This window comes from Phoca vitulina, unplaced genomic scaffold (genome assembly GCF_004348235.1).
Source record: "Phoca vitulina isolate PV1807 unplaced genomic scaffold, GSC_HSeal_1.0 scaffold1, whole genome shotgun sequence".
Taxonomy (NCBI): Eukaryota; Metazoa; Chordata; class Mammalia; order Carnivora; family Phocidae; genus Phoca; species Phoca vitulina.
In genome coordinates, this window is record NW_022589704.1 from 55,384,339 (window position 1) to 55,406,716 (window position 22,378).

At 42.4% G+C, this 22,378-nt stretch overlaps 1 pseudogene; it reads left to right on the forward strand.

Moving 5' to 3' along the window:
- The first annotated feature begins 5,903 nt into the window (after window positions 1–5,903).
- On the forward strand, window positions 5,904–22,079 carry LOC116644173 (annotated as a pseudogene).
- Window positions 22,080–22,378: the final 299 nt, after the last annotated feature.

Sequence of the window (22,378 nt, forward strand, 5' to 3'; positions counted from 1 at the left end):
TCTCCCTCCACCAACCCCGAGGCTCTTTTCTTCCGTAAGAGGTGAAGGGGCAGCGCCTCACTTATATCTATGTTTGCTCCCAACTCTTTCACCTCTGCCTTAATAATAAATCTTTCTTTCCCCTAGGAGTTATGCTTTGAAATAGGCAAGTCAGGAAGAGAATTCTTCTTCTGTTTAACGCCTTCTCATCCCTTCCGTGAGTTACAGAGCAGAGACATGCCAGCTGCGTGAATAGGGGAGGAGAGAGGTCAAAAGGGGGAAAAGACATGCTAGGGAAGAAAATCAGGTAATATTCAAAAATTTCATCTTTCAACATATGCATTTAACAAATTACCTTTATTGAAAATAATAAAATTACATGAAATCTGAACTATCTGGGAAATCTAACACTTAGGGCCATTGTTACAATAACACTCATCGTTTCTGCCTTGGATTATGGGATAGCATTTCATTATTTGTGCCTGGGTCTTATATTTCCTATAGGAAGGCAACGATCTATAATTGGACCAGCTAGATAGACGCCCAGGCAGGGAGAAGGAAAGAGGGAATCCAAAAATCATTTTAAAAGGGAAGAGATTGAATGATGGGAAAAGTCAGGGGGAAAAGCTCCTGATTTTGAGGAGTTTAGCCAGGGACACCAGAAGAATGTGTGTTCCTTTGATAAGAAATGGGAAGAGAACGTAGCTTGAGATGACCAGTGGAAGTTGATGAATTTGAATTGGGATGTAGGGAGTGTGATCATCTCCCAGAAGTGATCATTCCAAGAGATGTTTTTCTTTCTTTCTTTTTTATTTTTTTTATTTGACAGAGAGAGACACAGCGAGAGAGGGAACACAAGCAGGGGAGTGGGAGAGGGAGAAGCAGGCTTCCCGCAGAGCAGAGAGCCTGACGTGGGGCTCGATCCCAGGACCCTGGGATCATGACCCGAGCTGAAGGCAGACGCTTAACAACTGAGCCACCCAGGCGCCCTGAGATCTTTTTCTTTAAAACTGCAGGCAGGACAGAACAACACCTCTGCTGGGTTTCCATGGGATCTGCAAGGATGCCCTCCTCCCGTGTTCGTGTCTTCCTGCCCACTCCACATTATAGTGACCCCTGCCTTCACGAGCCACACATCAGCTTTCTGCTCACTCCGGGCTTCTGTTCTCATTACAAGTCCTTCACAACTGAATTTTGCTGGAGTGTGTGTGAGCATGCGCATACACATACAAATAAGACAAGAGACCCTGGATGCGCACTTTTGCCCAAAGGAAAGCTAACTTCCTTCCACATCCTTAGAACTGGTTCCTATTGACCTTAGCTGTGAGCATTCTCCAATGCGGGCAGCCACATCACAGTGCTTTGGTACATCTTGGGCAAAGTGAATGACCCCACGACCAGGTGAATATTCTGCTGGAGGTCCCCAGTTGGTTTCGGCGGTAGAAGGACTCCCAGCTCCTTCTTCTGCGGTATATAGTTACTCCTTGCCCCATTTGAAGTTTTTCAGAAATAAATTACTCAGCGTATTTTACTTTGTTCTCCTACTTTCATCTCCCACTGTAGTAAGGCCGTAGATGCCTCTGTGCTGATTGCACCCTCTGTTCAGCCCAGTCAGAAGCAAACAAAACAAGGACGTTTCTAGTTTATTTGAAACACTATTTTAAACAGACTGCTCTGAGTCATCAGTGATGTCCCGTTTCTAGGACAAAGAATAATTGCTCTGACCTCATAGTTGCTCTTTTCAAGGACTCAGGTTTAAAGGTTATGAAGAGCTATTCAAACTCAATTATTTCTAGTTCCCTCTCACTTTTTGCACTGCCATTCAATGTGTGATGGAGTGCCCATTCATAGTCACAGACCAGTTCAAGTAATATGCATTTTCAAGATTACAAAACGAAGATTCTTTCATTCCTTGACTTACCCTTTCAACCAGCGTTTCTTGAGCACCTTGGCGTGCTAGGCACAGGTATTGGTGCTGAGGATCCAAGATATCCTGAGGGATGCCTTCCGGAGCGGAACTCCGCTACCAACAATTGGCTATAGCTAACTTGAAACAAATGGCTCAGCTTCTGTGTTCTTTTCTCTACTTTTCTTCCTTTGTCTTTTCTATATTTCTTTATTTTTCATTGCTTATCTCTCATTCTTCTTTTCTTTTCTCTATTTTTTCCTTCTTTTTTACTATCACACTGTGCCATGTTATTTTCAAGAGGCCAACCTTGTCTTCTGTTTTGCCCACTTATTTCATAGTACCAATATTTATCAATGGTTGAAGGACGAAGCACTGCACTGACCAGTTCAGGGTCATTTGGCAATTTTAGGCATCTGAGAAGATGAAAAAAAATGTGTGAACTACGGTATGAGTGAATAGGGCTGTTGGAAAAAGGATAAGAGCTTTATGAATTGGAAAGAAGGACCATATTTCGGAACAAAACGTCAACTTCTGGATTAGTCAGGATTGGCTGGGTTTTGTTGTAGTAATAAATAATCTCCAAACATCGGTGGCTTCATCCAACAAAAGTTTATTTCTTGCTGAAGCTCCATGTCCAACGTGGGCCTGTGGAGGATGCAGCCCCACGACGTCATCCAGGAATCTGGGATATTGGGCACTCTGTCATCTCAGCACGTGCTTCCAAGGTCACTTCTGCAGGGGAGGAGAACGCTGGAGGGTCATCCACCGATAAATGCTTCAGCCTGGAAGTGCCACACAGTTCTGCCACTCACAACAACCTGACGAATCAGATGGCCTCTCCAACTGCAAATGAGCTGAGCCATGCAGCCTTCGTGCTTGAGATGAGAGGGTGCCTCTCTGGGACATTAGTAATGTCCACCACAGCACTCCGAGTCAGCAAGCTTGAAATCAAGGCTGTGGAAAATCCCAAATGTCTGGCTGCACTGTCTGAAGGACAAGTGTAGAACAAATAGCCAACTGGTGTTCTATAGCAACAGAGCTCACTCCTAGCCCCTCTGGTTGCTTTTTATAAGTGCCTACCTCTGGCCACCCAAACACATCACCACCTCACACATCCTTTTCCACAGACCCTTGTATGTGAAGGCAGCATTTTTAATAAATACCCATGTGTGTCCTTTTATCCAATAAAATGTCAGTCTTAAATTACTAAGGTAATTCATCCCTAAGGTTGAAATATTCTTCTTAATTTACTTCTTTAATTAAGGGAGGTGTGGGGTTTGTGAGGCTTGGCCATTAGGAAGCATAACTGCTCTGAGCCAAGACTGGGAGGCCATTCCTCGCCTGTGACAGCGTGATGGAGCGAGGCTGCCAGTAAGCCAGGGTGTCAAGGATGACGGGACAGCTCCATCTATTGTAGCCACCAACCTGAATACATAACAGAGTGCATCACCTCCCTCAGACACATTCTCTCAAAGTGAAATTAACTTTATGGGGTGCGCAATTGTAAAGTCTATTTGGATGGTTTTATGTAATGATCCAGGAGTTTTCAGACAAGTGACTTTTGGGCAGCTGTAAACTGGAGTTAGCCTGCAGTTCTGGACTTCCTGGAACGTCCAAGTTCAAAGTCCTAAGGGTCGTCCATTGAAGGGTGGATACGTACTGATCCCTAGACGGAGCCCAGTCTGAAAGAGAAGAAAGGTGACAAAATCAGCCCAACACAGTGGCAGAGAGCTGAGACTCTGAATCTAGGCCGATTCTGGGTTAACATCTTGGTTGCCCATTTATGAGCTTGTGTGACCTTGAGCAAGTTATATAACGTCTTTAAACTTTAGTTTCCCATAAAACGAGAATGAAAATAGTACTTGTCGCACAGCCTTGTTGAAAGAATTGAGTGAGGTGATGATACTTAGCATAGTGGCTGGCTCATATCAAGTGGTCAGAAGATGTTAACTCTTACTAGTACTTGTTACTATCAGTATTGTTCAGGATAGCAAGCATGTATGGAGCTGGTGCCTTAAGCAAAGTACTGTGCTGGACCCTGAGATGTAAGGGCAGAACAATGAGAAGAAACGAGAGACGAAAAATACAAGATAACTAGAATAAAAATAGTCAGCATCTAATGGTGGACTTACTCTCTAATAGGTACTTTACAGAGATAGAGCTTTATAGAACCGATCTCACTGAACGGTCACACAGTCCTCTGGGTAGGAAAGGTGAAGTCAATTGCAGTGGGCAACACTGGAGCTGCCTGGAAAACAGAGGAAAGGCTGGGCGGTGTGGTCTGGCTGGACTGGAGCACAGGAGAGGAACGGCTAAGTGCAACAGGATGTACCTGGTGTTCCAGGGAAGCCCCGCATCAGCACAGGTGGTCCTTGCCCACGTGGAGTCCAAGGTCATCTCTAATTCTGGCCACATGGTCATTAGCAGTGTGCTGTTTGACCGAGAAACAGAAGGCTGCCTTGCGGCAGTCACCACGCCTTTGAGAGGCTGGAAGACTAAAACACATATTCAGGACGCGCTTAAGCGCAGCCTCAAATCTTGGGGCAAATTCAAGACATGCCAGAAACAGCAGCCAATAGCAAACCAGCCCCGCATGGGGGCCACCGGAGGCTAAAACTTCTTGCTGATCCAAGGTTGACCACTAGATGGAGCCCTGCCAGGGATGGTGATACCCGAGGACAGTGGTGAGCACCCAAACCAACCTACCTCTCCACCTCTCCCATCTCCCATTTGTTTTCTAGTGCAAGGCCAAAACCACAGTCTTTAACACACCTGCCATATGTTTTACCATGAGCTCAGACAAAACATAAAAGTAGAAGGAAACTTGGAAACTTCAAGACTCTTCTAGACTTTTGCCCCAGTAAACACGTTGGGAACAAATGTTATCGCCATGTAAAATCTCCATTAAAATCACCTTGTGGGCTTATCTGAAATTAGCACCTCCAGAATTCTTGTTCTCACTCTTGGTTTAGTTTCCCTACTCGTGTCTTGATCTTACACTTGATATGCCCTTCTAATCAGATAAGAAAAGATTTGAAGCATTTCTGGACTGTAGACCAACCTCTAATGTAATTTGAAAATAGGAGTCGGGCTTGGGGGTTAGGTTTTTCCCTTTTTATTTGTGTATGATTTAGTGTTCATCCCGCACTAGACACTAAAATGCATTGTTTAATTATCTGAGCTCAACACACCATTTTATAATTCATTAGTCAGTTGCTCTTTGCAAAAGCTTATTTCTTATGAAACAAAAGTGGGAATCATGCAACTGGACTATTTATCTCTCTTTAGGGGTTGGGGGTTAATATCTGATAGCTCATAACATCTTTATTATAATGCATTTATAATGATTTACTGGAATCATTCTATGGCTAAGTATCTAATGTCAAAGCTGGGATCTGGCATGAAATAAAATGCTGTATCCTTGGGTAGCTCTAGGGAGAAAAAGGCCTCAGCCAATATCTTCTGTGTAATTCTACAAACTGTAATAAGGGTAGGGGTAATTGCCTTAATGTCAATTAAGCTATTAATAATGCCCATCTTGTCATTCCTAAATATAGCAGTGTCTCAATCATACATTACTGTCCCCTGTTAAGACTGCACAGAAATGAGATCACAGCTTACGTGGATCAGGAAGTCTGTCTAGCAGCCAGTCTTATTCCTTTCCATAAAAGAAAGTTTGGAGATTGATTTACTTGTTTTTGATGAAAAATGTCTACTTAGACACATATCTTTATTTGTAAGGGCAAGTGTTGGCAGTGCTTGTGAGCAGGGACAGTCCAGCCTTAAAAACTGTCCCCTGTTCCTGTTCTGCTTCTAGATGACCAGAGTAAGCTCCTTATCAGGACTAGTGCTCTGGGTTCCCGGTCGCTGACGGACGGTGGGGACAGTCCCATAACAACCATCCAGGCATTTTAGAGTCGGGAGCCTTCAGTCGGGCCACAGGTGGCGCCATGCCGTGTGCACGTTGTTCCCAGCCCACTTGGATGCGCACAAGTTCCTCAAGGACAGATGGACAATGACTGAGACACGTCACAGAGCAAAGGGGCTGGCGGTCCATCAGCAAATTTCAGCAGCCAACGTCAAGGGTAAAGGCATATTTGGAATAAGGAATAGATGGTGAAGTGTGGGATTTTGGTGAACGGGGAGAATGTCACCAGCTCTCCCAGATCAGCCCTAAATCAGAACCATTTATCTCACAGCCAAGAACCAGGATAAGACTCCTTCTTCAGTTGGCACTTATATTTCTCCTGGGCTAAGATTTCTGAGCAGCCACTTCCTTCTGCCCCCCCTTGGTGGCCCTCTTGGTGAAGTGAAGTTCTACTTGATGATATTTAGAGCTCATTAATTTGTCCCAAGGAAGCTTATTGTATGGCAGTTTAATGACAGAAACCTGTTTTAATGCAAATGGACATGTAATCCCACTAAGCCACTCTGAGGGTGTAAATTTAAAACAATTGCTAGGAACTGACACCAGAGTTTAATAAGATGGAGGGCCAGTTCCTAGATCCCGGCACGCCCGGGGGACCCTGCTTGGACACCCAGCCCCAGAGGTTTTAGTGCAGCTGGTGGTTACCATGGCAATTTAAATGGGGCGGGGAGGAGCTGCAGCGAGCCCATCTCAGGTGGTGGGGATCAGAGCTCTGGAAGAGTGGACTGGGGTGCAGGGAGCGAGGAAGGCTCTGTGTGGGGAGGAAATGAAGAGCGAGTGGGTGTGTTCTGCTCATTATTCCTCAGGGCAGAAGGTTGGGGAAGGTGTGACCAAGACCCAGGAGGCAGCTTTCTGTCCCGGGCTTATTATAAATCCCGGATCCAGGCAAATCCCCACAGAAGGAGCACAGAATCTTTCCGGGGAGGCAACTTCTCCCAGCCGGTGAAGGGGGAAGCCTGCCTCTGGGGTGGAGGCGGGAGGGGGGAAAGGAGACCAGGGCGGGAATTGTTTGTGAATATTTGCTAGATTATAATGCTGTTGGGTACTACATCATTCTCCAGAGAGCCCTGAATAAGGTTATTATGGGTGAAGTCATTTTTGTAATAAAGTTGGCTGTAACTCTGGGTCATAAATCACAGGTTCTGGTACTAAAAAAATTACTAAACATGCCTCCATTACCACATACTGTCCTCCTTTTAAATACTTTGATTTTACTACAAATCCTCCATTGACTGAGATGGGGGAAATACACACAATGAGCAAATGATTCCTTCCGTCCCCGGCAGCAGCCCTGCCGGCATCTGGGCCTCCCGGAATGATTTCCTGAGGTGTGATGTTATTTATGGCGTGCTTTCTCTATCAAAAAGGCAAACAGCATCCCAAGTGACCCCGGAGCATTTGCATCATTGCTTCTCTTGCTAATTGATTCATCCCCTGGCAGGGCCTGAGACACGGGCTGTTAGCTGGACACTCTCTCCCAGCTGCAGACCCTGTGGATTAAGGTGCATAATAAGCAAAGATGTTAATAAAATTGTTAAATGTCAAAACTGCAAACCCCACACCCATTCCGAGTCCATCGGCTCTTCTGGAATGATTCTGTAAAATACCATCTCCTCCCCTTGTCCTTCTCTCAGTCTAAACTTCATAACCTTTGTTAAGTAAGGAGATTAAGAACTATTATTAACAACACTGATTGTTTAATTTCTTTCATAACTTCTTCCTTTCAAATAAGAGTCTGGCACAGAATGAAAAGGAATGTTATCATATGAAGTGCATTTCAGATGTAATAAAGCAGAAAGGAGAGGGTGGCCCCAGTGGCAGTTGTAAGAGGGACAAAGTGTGGATCTCTATAGCTCAGTGGCTGCAAAGCAGAAAATGAAGATTGTAAAAACGTCACATAAAGAAAAAATGCACAGTGGATTCGTTTTGCGATGCCCATAATTCAGTAATGCCTTTAAGTAGCTAGAAGAAATATAATAAATGTTTTTCCACAACATTGATCATACTGTATCAGAGGAAATATTAGTGTGCAGGGAGCCATGATTATACTGGTAGTAATTCTCGGTGCAGAAAACTAGTAGAAGATGGGACCCTTTATAGGCTGAACTTTTATTGGCTGCAGTTATTTACCTTTAAGAATACGCCTAATACATTGTCCTATGGCTAAATATTTTTGTGAAAATTCAAACCAGCACTATCAGTAAATCAGAAATCCTGCCACCATTTTATAGAATTTATATATATATATTTTCCTGCAGACGCTCCGGTATGTTCCAGAATACAAAACCAGCCAATTGACCATGTAAAAATTCTGGAATGTCTGTAAAACAGATCCTTCTTCTATATTCTCAAGCCGGATAGGAGCAGACAGGTTTATGGCATGTGATTTCATCCAAATGCCACCTGTATATATATAAAACATCTCTCTAAAGAAATTAAATGGATTATTAGATTATATACTGCAGTAAAACTATACCCAAAGTTGTAAGCGAGGAAAGGGTATGCATGTCATGCAACTGCCTTTTTTTGGTACCGAAACACTGAAGAAAGCTTTGCAAGGCAGGTTTTTTCTTTAGGGAGAAAAGAAGGGAATTGATTCCTCATGCCAGCCTCTTGCTCCTCGGACTGGCAGGAGCTGGTAATGCGGTGGCTGAAGCAGTCTTGGTGCAGGAAGCCCCGCATGCTACAGGGAAGTTCTACCTTCGCTCTGGAGGGAACGCGGACTTGACTCGAAAAATCATCGAACTGGGCTTCCAGGGTGTACCAGATAAGAGCTGGTCCGGCCAAATTCTTGCACAACTCCAAGGAGAGGTGAGACCTGGGCATATTCATTCCCAGTGCATTCGCCCCAAAGCCCTGCTGTGAAAGTTTCTGGGAGAAGCGACAGGGCCGGGGAATCTCCAAGTGAAGATACTGTGAGAGCAGTGATAGGAGCATGGCGTTGTTTTTCTTCAGAATGTGGATAGGCCAGCTTGCAGTTCAAAGGCCTTGGAAAAGCAAACAGACCTGGCTACCTGCTCTGTTTCAATACGCATCTCCCCTAACTCTTGCTGACACAAATGGGAATCATTTCCCAGACTTTCCTTGCAGAGACCATCCCCATCCCTTTGTCCTAGCGCTCTTTGCTTAATGCAGATCACAGGTTTCACACACACGTGCTCCTTCAATGCAACGCAGTTTCTATGATGTTCTTTCTTCTCCGCCATTTGGGCACAACGGGGGTGGATTAGCTAAAGAGCAATTGGCACTTTTTATGGAGTTATGTCTTGATTTTCTCACTGGAGTTCGGTAGATGACAAAGAAGAAGTGAAAGAGGGCCCCTTTAAGTTCTTCCCATCTTGAGGGCTTTAAAGAGGCAGGCAGTTGAAGAGAAAAACCCCAACGTAAGGGAGTCTAAGATTGAGAAACAGCTTGCCACAAGATGATGGTTTCTCTGAAGGCGTGCCGCCTGAGAAGGTGGTAAGCAGTCACCTGATGTGCTCAGCATTGCTGTGGACATAAATAATTTAGAGGCTCAAGTGACCCAACAGGCTTCTGTCGAGTTCTTTCCCAACATGGCAGAGGGGGTGCTTTTTAAGCATCCTCTTACAAGGGGCACTGTTCTAGGTACTTCCAAGCAGCAGTGGCTCTTCTTGGATTTTTTTAAATGAAAATTATTATTGTTGTTGTTATTTATCTTACTCAGTTAGTTGCCTGACAGTTGAAAGAATGCAATTTAAAAATGAAAAAATCTGGGGGAGGCTAATAGCTCTTTGAATTCCCTCTTTAGATATATTATCATATTAATGGACCTGTTACCAAAACTTATTAAAGATCAGTGGGTAGTCCTGTTCTTTCTTCTTTCTCCTTCTTTCCTCTTTCTTCCTTCCCTCCCTCCCTCCCTCCCTCCCTTCCTCCCTCCCTCCCTCCCTTCCTTCCTTCCTTTTTCCCTTCTCTCCTTTATTTTCCATTCCTTTTATTCTCTTCCCTCTCCTTCTTTCTCTTCCTCGTCAACAACTTGGAAAAAATCTTAATGAATTTCTTAGAGCAATTCTACAACAATGAAAATATCCAGGGTCACACATGCTTTCCCTGGAGTATTTAACAGTGGAGTCAAGTCGTAGCTTCCATTTTTGCTGGGTTTGCAGTAGCACAAAGTCTCACTTACGCTTGCAAAAATATCTAAGTGTGCTTAGGAGGGTCAGAGAGACCCTTGGAGAGTAGACCCACTATAATTTTAGTAAAATTAAAAAGCAAGAAAATAATAATAATGGAACAACAGACTTTGGAAACTGCTTTGTGAATAAACAGTAAATTTAGCTGCACCAGCAGTCTAGCCTGAATTACTGACTTACACTGTGGCCAGGTAACATTTGACAGTACAGAGTATTTGGTTATAATATGGACCATTTTATATTTTAAAATGAGACACACTTGTAATTATCTCTACAACCGCTGGATGTCACTGTTGCATACGTCTGGCCATAAAAACTTCCCACTTAGGCAACCTGAAACTGGTATTTTAAGGGCTGTCATGTTACCTCCTTGGCGCTCTGCCTTTTGATGGAGCACCAGCTACCATGCTAAGACGACTCTCTTCTCCATTCAGTGCAGTCAGCCCAGTTCTCAATTATGGCACTCTACTGGGAATTCTTCTAATTTATACAGGATGAGATTCCCCAAACACAATTATCTTCTTCACTATATTTAAAAGGAGTGCGGTATTTTTATAATAGTTCCCCACATTGTATATTAATTGTAACTAACACATTCTGGATACCAAATGGAATGAAGTGAAAACATAACTATAAAATACCCTGGATTTATAAAGTGTCTTTTTTTTTCCCCCTCAAAGAGCTTACAACAGTTTCATATCTGTTTGCTCATCTGTCTTCCCAACATCCCTAGGGGTTACCTGCTTTAATGCTTTTATGAGTCAAAGTTGACCTGTGAAATAAATTGAATGAAGTAATTATTTACACCGGCATCCCAGGGGTAAAGCAAAAGCAAACATTGAAAATGTGTTCCAGACAGCTAATTCTAGTTTGCAAAAGTAACCCACTGAAATTTTGGTAGTGCTGGTTTTCTTTGTCAATTACTTTTATAATTCCTTAATTCATGGGCCCTTTAATCCTTCTTTTAAAAAGTTATTTTAAAAAATCTGAGCCATCTAGTGTAGCTGACGTTATACAGAAATGAGATCTAGAGACCTTCCCAAACCTGAAGAAAGCCGGGCTCAGTAGAAGTGCTAGACTAGACTAGACCAGTGGGGGGGTGGGGGGCACACACAGGTGGACCAGTTGGAATAGTACTTAGCTTTCTCTATGGTTAAAAATATTCATGAGCTTCAATTTTGCTGTCTTATTTAAACTCTCTCTTTTTCTTAAAACCTTGGAGTTGTTTTCTTTAACTTCCTCTAGTGTCCTGGCATTGGGGAAGCCAGAGCTGTTCTTAGAGGACTATTGGTCTAGATTGTGTGTGGGGGGGGGGGGGGGGGGGGGGGGGATACTCTATGTTTTAGTGAACTAGCAGAGAGCTGTGTTGCCTGCCATCAACGGGATGCTTTGATCCAAAATTTCAGTCATTGTTTCCACATTTAGGGGCTGGAATGAACATCAAAGAAGTGGGTGTACGGAATTTACTGAATGCCAAAGAAGTACAATAACATACAGAGGATATAAGCAAATCCCAGTGGCAAAATTTGCTGCCAATTCTTGCACATAATAGAAGCCCTAAAGTGACAGTCTATCTTTGACAAATGCATAATGATATCAATGCCAAGGGAAGGAACTAGCATGCTGAAAGGTGAATAAAAGAGTTGGGAACAATTCAGTGCACTTACACATTTCCTTAGTGTGTTTTCACACAACAAGGAAAGCAGATGACACAAATGCATTAGGTAATCATTGGACAGGGCTGCAAACTCACCAGCAGTTTGAAACCGACCTGGCTCTTTTGAGATCCAGCTCTAAAGATGAAAATAAAATGTGATTAGAAATAATTCATCTTCTGGAGGGAAAAAAAAGGAACAAGTAAAGTGAAAATAGCTTTCTTGTTCTGTCTTGGATAGTTCCAGTTTTAAAGCCCATATGTTGTTTGCTATAACTTCTTCTCCTCCCAGGGCCAATGCATTCCAAACACTTCAGCTAGTGCACTGCACCGAGGAGTCTAGGAAGTTAGGGCTCATTTGTATCCACAGTCTTTGTTCAAATATGGATTAATTTTGGTTAATTTCAGTAGGTGCACATAAAGTAAAATGCACAGAACTGAAACCACTGAAATCAGGCCATTGTGTGATCATCTAAAAACCTACTTTTCAAGCTCCTTTAAGTTTTATTTTTGAAATAAAAACAATAAAATGACTGTAAAAAGTTTCCAAAAGCGTTGACATTATGAGCAATTGCTAACCAAGGCTATTCCCAGAATGATAGCACAAATTTGGATATAATTCTAGACAAACTAACTGCCCTGCAGTGCCAGCTATAAATATTTCATTCAGAAGGTGATTTGAGAAGGGTCCTGTGGTACGTGGCTCTTGCCTCCGGGGCCAGGTATCTGTGTAGATGCATATTGCGTTGCTGTCACCTGGGCTAGCCTGGGACGACGGCAGGGGCAGACTCTTGCCCTTAAGCTGCAGTCCCTTCACTATGAAGATGAGTGTGTAAGGCCTTCTGTCGGCTGCTTTAAACAACCAGACCATGTGTGGATGTTTAGAGAAAGAAGTTTCAAAATGCACAGTACATGGCAAGTGCCTTCAGGGTTCATGAGCACAGTCTGGTAATGAATTGAGTACAAGCGAGACCAAGATGTGTGTGTTTATTTGAAATCCTCCTCGGTGGAGCGAGACACTGTGCTGGTTGCAAATAGAGACGCCATTTCTGTCCTTTGCATTGAGCAATCAGAACAGATTGTGCATATACACCCAAACCATTTCCAACGCAGCCCCTACCTACAGTTCTTCACTGCTTCTTACAAGATTTCTTCTACGGCCTTGCACTGCATAATAAAGGAGCTCGTGGAAGGATCCTGCTCTGTTTACTGTGCATGTTAAGTAAATGCAGTGCTTTTCATTATTTCAAACTCTATAATGCAATGACGGAGTGCCTAGAAAATGGACAAACAAGTATTCAACTGGCTGGATGAACCATGGCTTTCTGGCATTAAAAGTGCAATATTTATGAGTTAATTTAATCATAGAAGAAAATATTGAGTAGGTGACTGAGTAAAATGATGACTGTGTATTATGTTTTTGCCATGCAGCTGGATAAACATATTCAACAACAGACCTTGGCAAGAACTGCAAAGATGCTCTTGACAATGGCATGAATAAATATTAGGTGCTGCCTAGAATTCACTGCATTTGAGGTCTTGAGCAAAGCCAGATGAAGTTTAGCAGGGAAATGGAGAAGAAGCCACGCATGCACACTGGGATTATGTAAACACTGAAGTCTTTCTCTGCTGCCCAGGAATTGCTCTAACATTCATTTTCATCGACATCACTGACAGATTTTTTTTTTTTTACTTATTATCTTTGCACTTGTAGGAGTGTACTTTAGCATGAAAACCCAGCTTTTGGGGAGCCCATGGCAAATTTTTCAACAACATGGACATGGGAGAAAAGAAATACTTTGCGTAGGCTACAGAGAGCTGACAAAAAAGATATTATTTTGTAGTGACCCAATCCAACCTATATAGAGCAGTAAATTTAAAAAACTTCTTTAGATTGCTTCTTAAATTTCTTTAGAATGTATGGCTTCTGTTTCCAAGAAGAACCATAAGAAAAAACAATGTTTTGAAAAGATATTTTGAAGGGAGGAGATCGGTCACGTAAACAGTCACTTCATGAAGCGTTTGTATCCGGTGCAAAAAGAACCAGCATGTAAGAGAGTTATTACAGAAATAGGTCATAGTGGGGCACCTGGGTGGCTCAGACGGTTGGCCATCTGCCTTCGGCTCGGGTCATGGTCCCAGGGTCCTGGGATTGAGCCCCGCATCGGGCTCCCTGCTCCGCGGGAGGCCTGCTTCTCCCTCTCCCACTCCCCTTGCTTGTGTCCCCTCTCTCGCTGTGTCTCTCTCTGTCAAATAAATAAATAAAATCTTTAAATAAAAAAAAAGAAATAGGTCATAGTGAATTTTTCCCTGTAGAATTGTTTTACTGATAAAGAAAAGATCTTTTTCCCCAGCTTTATTGACATATCTTATATGTCAGTTATTTAAGATTGTATAAGCTTAAGGTGTGTGACATGTTGGTTTGAGATACTTCTATTGGGAAATGACCACCACCAGAGCATTGGTGAACACCTCTGTCACTTCACATAATTGCCATATCGTTTCTGTGGTGACAGCCTGTAAGATCTACTCTCTAAGCAGCTCTCAAGTATATACCACAGTATGGTTAACTATAATCACCAGGCTGAACATTAGATCCCCCCAAACTTATTATCTTGTAACTGCAAGTTTGTACCCTTTGACCAACATCTTTCTATTTCCCCACGCCCCAGCCCCTGGTAACCACCAACCTACTCCCCGTGTCTATGACATTTTTTAGGATTCTGCATGTAAGTGATACCATGCACTATTTGTCTTTCTCTTTCTCTGTTTGATTTATTTCACTTAGAATAATGCCCTCAAGGTGCATCCATGTTTTTTGCAAAGGCAGGATTTCTTCCTTTCTCTTAGCTGAATAGTATTCCATTGTATATGGTATATATTATGTATATATACATACACCACATCTTTATCCATTCATACTTTGATGAACACTTAGGTTGTTTCCATGTCTTAACTACTGTGGATAATGCTGCAGCCGACATGGGAGTGCAGATATCTTTTTGAGCCCTATTTTCATTTCCTTTGAATATATACCCTGCAGTGGGATTGCTGGATCACATGTAGTTCTATTTTTATTTTTTTGAGAAACATCTATACTGTTTTCCATAGTGGCTGTATTCATTAAATTCCCACCAATGGGGCACAAAGGTTCCCTTTTTTCCACATCCTCACCAACACTTGTTATTTCTTGTCTTTTTGATGATAGCCATCTAAAGGTGTGAGGTGATAGCTCTTTTTAGTTTCCGTTTGCATTTTCCTGATGATTAGTGATATTGAGCATCTTTTCATGTGCTATTTGTATATCTTTTTTGGAAAAATATCTATTCAGTTCCTCTGCCCATTTTAAATTGGATTTTTGTTTTGTTTTGTTACTGAATTGTATAAGTTCTTTATATCTTTTGGATTTTAACCCCTTATTAGATATAGGATTTGCAGATATTTTCTCCCATTTCATAGGTTGCCTTTTCATTTTGTTGATTGTTTCTCTTGCTGTGCAGAAGCTTTCTAGTTCGATGCAGACCCAGTTTTAAGGTTTGCATTTGTTGCTTGTACTTGTGGTGTCATATCCAAAAAATTGTTGCTATGACCAGTGTCAAGGAGGTTTTCCCCTGTACTTTCCTCTAGGAGTTTCATGGTTTTGGTTTTTCGGTTTAAGTCTTTAATTCATTTTGAGTTAATCTTTGTGTATGGCATAAGATAGGGGCCCAGTTTCATTCTCCTGCATGTGGTTATCTTAGTTTTCCCAGCACCCTTTATTAAAGAGACTATCCTTTCCACATTAAGTATTCTGGGCTCCCTTACCAAATATTAGCTGACTATATATGCAGGAGTTTATTTCTGACTCTCTGTTCTATTCCATTGATCTGTGTGTCTGTCTTTTTGCAAGTACCATACTGTTTTGATTACTAAAGCTTTGTAATCTAGTTTGAAATCAGGAAGTGTGATGCCTTCAGCTTTGTTCTTCATCCTCAACATTACTTTGGGCATTCAGGATCTTTTATAGTTTCACGTGAATTTTAGGATTGTTTTTTCTATTTCTTGAAAAATGTCAGTAGAATTTTGATAGGGATTGCGTTGAATTTATAGATGACTCTGGGTGGTATGACGGTTGTCTCTTATAGGCAGCATATAGTTGGGTCTTGTCTTTTTATCCATCCAGCTACTGTATGCCTTTTGACTGGAAAATTTAATCCATTTACATTAGAATACTTATTGATAGGTAAGGATTTATTAATGGTATGTTACTGTTTTCTGGTTGCTTTTTAGTCCCTTTGTTCCTCTCTTCCTCCCTTGCTGCCTTCCTTTGTGAACTGATGATTTTGCATAGTGGGCTGCTTTAATTCCCTTCTCTTTATCTTTTGTGAATTTACTGGAGGTTTTTGCTTGGTGGTTATCATGAGGCTTACATAAAACATTTTATAGATATAACAGTCTATTTTACATTAACAACAAAACTTGGATTGCATACAAAAAACTCTACCCTTTTACATTTCTGATGTCACAATTTACCTCTTTTTATATTGTGTATTCATTACCAAATTATTGTAGCTATAGTTATTTTTAATACTCTTGTCCTTTAGGAAAATTTCTGGCTAAGGTCTTTGCTTTTGATTTTCTGGAGCATACACACTGTGTCTAGAACAACAGAAGAAAAGTTATGGTATCTGGGCCACAATGTATGTGCCACAGACTTCTGCTAACTCTTTGAATTTCCTAGATTGCTTTTTATTCTTTGGGTCATCTTAGCATTAAACTATGAGGACAGAATGCATCCAAGAGGCTAGCAGAACCTACAGGAAAAGAACACCCAAATGGTTGTGGGTATTCCAGATCCTAGTCTTGTCGTGTGACCCTGGGCAAGTCACTTTGCTTCTCTGTACCTCAGTTTTTTCAATCTGTAAAATTATAAGAACATTTGTTTGGCCAGCTTTCAGAGTCTGATTGTGAGAGGAAAACTCGATCATCTAAAGCATTAGTTTCTTTTGTTATTAAATCACAGTGCATTTAATTGAAACTCTGATTTGTTCCTGAAAGGATTTCAATTGCATTTAGAGAAGTTAAAATACAAACTTAAGACACGACCATGATGGGGGTACCTGGGTGGCTCAGTCTGTTAAGCATTTGACTCTTGGTTTTAGCTCAGGTCATGATTTCCCAGTGGTGAGATCCAGCACCACCTCCGGATCCAGCTCCATGCTCAGGCTCAGCATGGAGTCCCCTTCAGATTCTCTCTCCCTCTGCTCCTCCCTCTTTGCTCCTCCCCCTCTGTGCCTTCCCACCTCTGCTTCTGCATGCTCTCTCTCTCTAAAGTAAATAAATAAAATCTTTAAAAAAAAGAAAAGATATGACCATGACTACAACTAATACTTCCCAATATATCCAAGCAAATATGGTGACCCTCAATTATTTTCTTTTGAAGAAACCTCTCAAAATCTTATTTTTTTAAAAAAATTTATTTATTTATTTATTTTAGAGAGAGAGAGAGAGAGTGTGCACTCAAGTAGGAGGGAGAGGTACAGGGAGAGGGAAAGAAGCAGACTCCCTGCTAAGGACAGAACCCAACCCTGAGATCACGACCTGAGCCAAAATCAAGAGTCAGATGCTTAACTGATTCAGTCACCCAAGCGCCCCTCAAAATCTTATTTTTAAAAGGAAATCTAGCTCATCTCCCAAGTACTCTGTCCTCCTGGTAATATTCTTAATTGGACACATTCCACTTCGATGTGCATTTACAAATAAGTGACTGGAGTGCTTGAACCACGTGGTGGAGCTAGAAGTAGCAAGAGGGGTGTTTGGACGTGAAATTGCCATAATTTGGTGATGGGTTGGATTTGGGAAAGTGAGAGAGAATGAAGTGTCAAAAGATGACTCCCAGACTTATACAGACGTTGAGAGAAGAAAGATTTGGAGGAATAATCGGGAATTCAGTTTGGGAAATGTTAAATCCAGGAAAAGACCATAAAGGCATCTGTGATGGTAAAAGAGCACTGAGCTTAGAGGCAAAGGACTTCAGTTAAGGTCCTGGCTCTGCTCTAATATGTATGACTGTGGGGACGAAGACTTATTCTTCCTGAGTTTTGGTGTCCTTATCTATAAAATGGAGATATTAATATCTTTCTCATTACTTTGTTGGGAAGGTAAAATGACAATTTTTAAAAAATGCTTTATTTTTTAAGTAATCTTTACACCCAACGCAGGGCTCAAACTCATGGCCCCGAGATCAAGAGTCGCTCCTTCCACCGACTGAACCAGCCAGGCACCCCAAGAATTATTTGAAGGCATTTATAATGCCTACTTCTTGTTACTATAGACACATGAGAAATAACACAATGAAACGAGTTGGGACATTCTCTCCTGGAAACATCCCCACTAAGTAACAGATACCCTTCTCTTCTTGTCTTTTCACTAATTCACCTTGTGTCTTTCACCGAGTCGCCTTGGAGGCCCGCTCTTTCTCTTCTCTACCTTCAGGAGGATGCCTACACCCATGACCTCATCTCGAAGGGCACAGAGAGTTAATGTGGAGAAGAGTCTCTTAAGATTCATGGTTAATTAGGGGCAGGAATCATGGCTCTGGAATGTTATGGGCTTCCAATGAATATTAATTGATTGGGCTTTAGCATTACCATTTGGGTTTTTAAATGGTGGGAAGAAGAAGAGATTTTAGTCAATTGGGAGAAAACATCTCCATGCCTGCTCATGTTGGTTTGGGAACATCCATTAACCCCACGAAGTTGAGCCTCAGATTGTCCCCAGAATCCAAGGAAGGACAAAGGCCATGGAAACATGAGGGAGAAGCTAACGTTTCCCCTACTTAGGTTTCCTCAGTGTGAACTCCTTGATCCCTCCCTACATTGATGTACTAAAAAATCTGTGTGTGATTAACTTATTTTGACCACCCCAAAGCCAAGTAGGGAATCTGGCTGCCAACAGCAGTGGGGTAGCTTTGGATATAGCAGAGATCACAGGAGAGGGCAGAATACATCTGCCCTTACACAGAGTCTAAGAAGGCTCATTTTTCAAGGGCAAATAGCTTCTGTTTGTGAAATACAGACTTCATAAAATTTGAACATTTATTAAACCTCAAAAAGGGGCAAGGAGTACAGAAATATCTGAACTGTGCCTCAGTCTTACAACCTATCTGGGGGGAGAAAACTAGTAAATGAAAAATTTGGTACTAGATAACCTCTCTCTACTGTGAAGCAAGTTTTGTTGTGTTGTTGTGTTTGCCTCTTACGTGTATTTTGTGAATCTCTGTTTCCTGCCCGAGAATTTCCAAGTGCAACAACAAAAAAATAAAAAAACATAGTTCCAACTATCCCCATATTTTCCAAGATGGAATACTGTTTCTGTGTTAAAATTTTTTTTTCCAGCTGAGCTCTATGACCAATATCTGAACACAAAACTCTTATTTCCTGGGCATTATTTTTCTATTCTTTAATAAGTGTCTAGTATATTTGGCATGATGTCTTGAAATACCTGAATAAGGGGTCAGTCATTAGCAAATTTTCATGATGCTACGCTTCCCAGTGTACACGTAAACGACATGATGCTACGCTTCCCAATGTACACGTATAGGGGTGCATATATGTCACTCCAAAGAGAGGAACCACTTGTCATCTGGTATACCTAGAGCTCTTAGGACAGTAGCTGCACCACAGTTAAGTCCTATGTAAGTCTTGACAGCTACTGTTTCTGCCATTACTACACTACTGGTACTGTTGGAAAGACTAAGGGTTATGCTGTGACCAGGGGTCAGCTGGGCTGGTGTCATGAGATCTACCAACCCCTGGTGTGGACCTAACACCTGTGCTTCTCACTTATGAGTGACTCTTTGACTCTTTGGGAAGTCCATCTTCCTAGGTCCACATTTTTGCCATTGGCTGCCTCTTGGAACTGTCAGAGTGTCAAGGGGAAGCTTTGGGATACAGCATGTGTGGGGGCCATCACTCTTAAGGCAGTGCTTCTCCAATTACGTATAGTGAAAGATAAGTTTTTGTTTTGTTTTTTTAATTTCCAATCTGTCACAGCCTGGTATTTTGGAAGGGGAATAAAAATAACTTAAAATGGAATAAAAAACCAATACACACAAAATTCAAGTCCCATTTTTTATTAGATTCAACAGACATAAACTCATCCTGCCAAATGGTTCTCAACATTTTAAATGCTTTCTCTCGATTCTATGCTTGTCTCATCTCTGCACGGTAACCAAGATTACAATAGCAGGCCCCGTTTTGAATAGCAGTGCTGTAAAGACCAGTGAGGAACCCCCAAAGGCCTGTCATTTTCAGGCTGGTCTCCTTTTGTGGAGCTCAGAGGGCTCTCACCGCAGCAGAGGACGCTACAGGTCGGCAGGCCTTAGGCCTCAGCCTCACTGGTGCCAAGCTGGTGTGTAGAAGGTAACGGAGAGGCCATCAGGGGAAGCTAGGTTCTGCTGGGTGCTGGCCATTCTCTCAGCAGGGGATTTATGCACAGCTAAGCGGTGGGCTGTTTAATGCGGATGCACAGGTGTGGAAACAGTTTGTGATAGGCAGGTTTATGGCATATAAACACATTGTATGTTATACTGTAATCAACTATATAAACAACTTTACAATTGTCTATACTTCATATTTCCAGCATTTGGTTTTGTTAATCATATGTCTTCCTGACAGCAATTAAATAACCTTGAGAGAAAATGTACACCTGCTGTCTCCCCTGGGGAAGCTACATCTCTTTTGTGAATGACATAAGTTCTCTATAAAGCATAACTGAAGATAGAATTGAATTTGGAGATATGTCTCCTTTCTCTCCTGTTTTATCTCTAGTTGAAATGGAGGGCATGGTTTAAGAGAGCTGGTCTTTTTCTGGATCCCTATTCTAAGATTCTACTTAAACCAAAACATTTCGCTGAGGTGCTAATTAGAGACGAGAGCTAAATGAGGTTGAGATGAGTATGGGCAGCGAGGAGGTCCCACATTTGCCTCCTTGGCCTGCACCCCTGCTCTTCCCAACCTCTCTACCCCAATGCTCTCCATTCTTTCAGATTTCCTTCTAGGAACACCCTACCGATCCTGTTTTCCTTCAAACAAAACAGAACATAACAAAGCATTTGCTTTGCTTGGGTCAGGTTCCACACAAGGTCCACTCATTAGGATTAATGAATTAAGTCTCTCTTAATTGACAGGTGTTGGCGCCAGGGGAGTCCTCGGGGCTCAGTGCGGGCCGGGAACTGCTACAGCCTGAAGTGGCCGAGTCTCGATTCTGGATTGGTTGGGTGAGGCAAAGTTTGGGGAGTTAGTGCCCTAGGGGCGTGTTCTCAAAGCCGGCCTGGGGCGATGCGTGAAATGGGTGCACTGGATGGGCGAGGAGCTGCCCCAGGACCAGAGCCTCCGGCACGACAACTACCAGGCTGGCTGCAGCTGCTCAGACTTGAGGCCATAATTGCCCTTGTAACTCTTCCACCCCCAGGGCGGGCTGAACTCATCCAGGCCACGGAGCCAGTGGGTAGTCCTGACCACAAAGTATCACAAAGCCTTCACCAACTAGCCAAGTCCTATGTTTTGGAGCCAGAACTCTGAGGACCTGGGACCCCATCCCCATCGTGTTCTGCTGAGCTGATGGGTTGGGAACAGCTGTCTGGAAGAGGAACGTATGCTATGGGGTCTTTCACTCACTCTTAGAATGGCTCCATCCACTCTCCACTTGATAAGAAAAATGGCTTCAAAACACAGCATTTTGTCAGTGTGAAAACCATGCCAGAGCTATCTGACCTTGTTAACAGGGACCTGACCTGTTGGTCTGATGGAGAATGAGAATGTTCTGATACTTATTGAAACTCTACAAATTTTCTTTCTTGGCTCTTCAGTGATAGCTCTGTCAAGGATGAAGGGAAATGACCTATGGGGTTGGAAATGCTTCTGTTAACATGGATGATACTTCAACTGTCAAGACAAATTCAAGCCAGGGAGGTCACTAGATCATAAGTGGGAGATATGCACCACCACCCACAAGGCATCCTGGGATTATCATTGTGACAGGGCCTTGTCTGACATCGCAAGTGAATCTGAAATAATTTCAGAACTGGTTTAGACAATAGGTTTGGGAGGCAACTATCTTCTCAATATTAAACCAACTAGATGGACTGATTGTTCCCATCTTCTAAGAAAGGCTTCTTGCTGCTGGGAAGTGGTTGAGCATCAATGGGGAGGCTATCTATGCATCTAAACCATGGAGAGTGCAATGGGAAAAGAACACAGCATCTAGGGTATACCTCAAAAGGATCAGCTATGTATGCCATTTTACTGCACTGGTCAAAAAATGGACTCTTAACCCTTCAATCCCCCATAACTATCTTGACTATAAAGGTAAGGATGCCGGAATCCAAGAAGATTGAGGTGGTCCACAAATCTGGATAAAGTTTTCCTCATTTTTCTGACCTCATCATCTGCTCTCCCAGTTGAGTTTGCTTAGACTGTGAAGCTGATCATTGAAGTTCAAGAGGAAAAGGACACTGCCTCATGTTTGCTGCTTTGGTTTTCCTTGTATAGTACCATCACTGTAATAAACTAACTTCTCTTCCCTACCCAGAGATAGCTTTTCCAACACATTTTAATCAAAGGAACTGAGCGCATTACACTGACGTCTCAATGAACTGAGGATCTGAGCACCACTGATAGTATACCTCACTCTGGGCAGCAAAAGAAAGGACTGAACAATTAAGCTCTGAGTTCATCCATTCCTACCTTTGGAAATTATCTACAATGGAAACT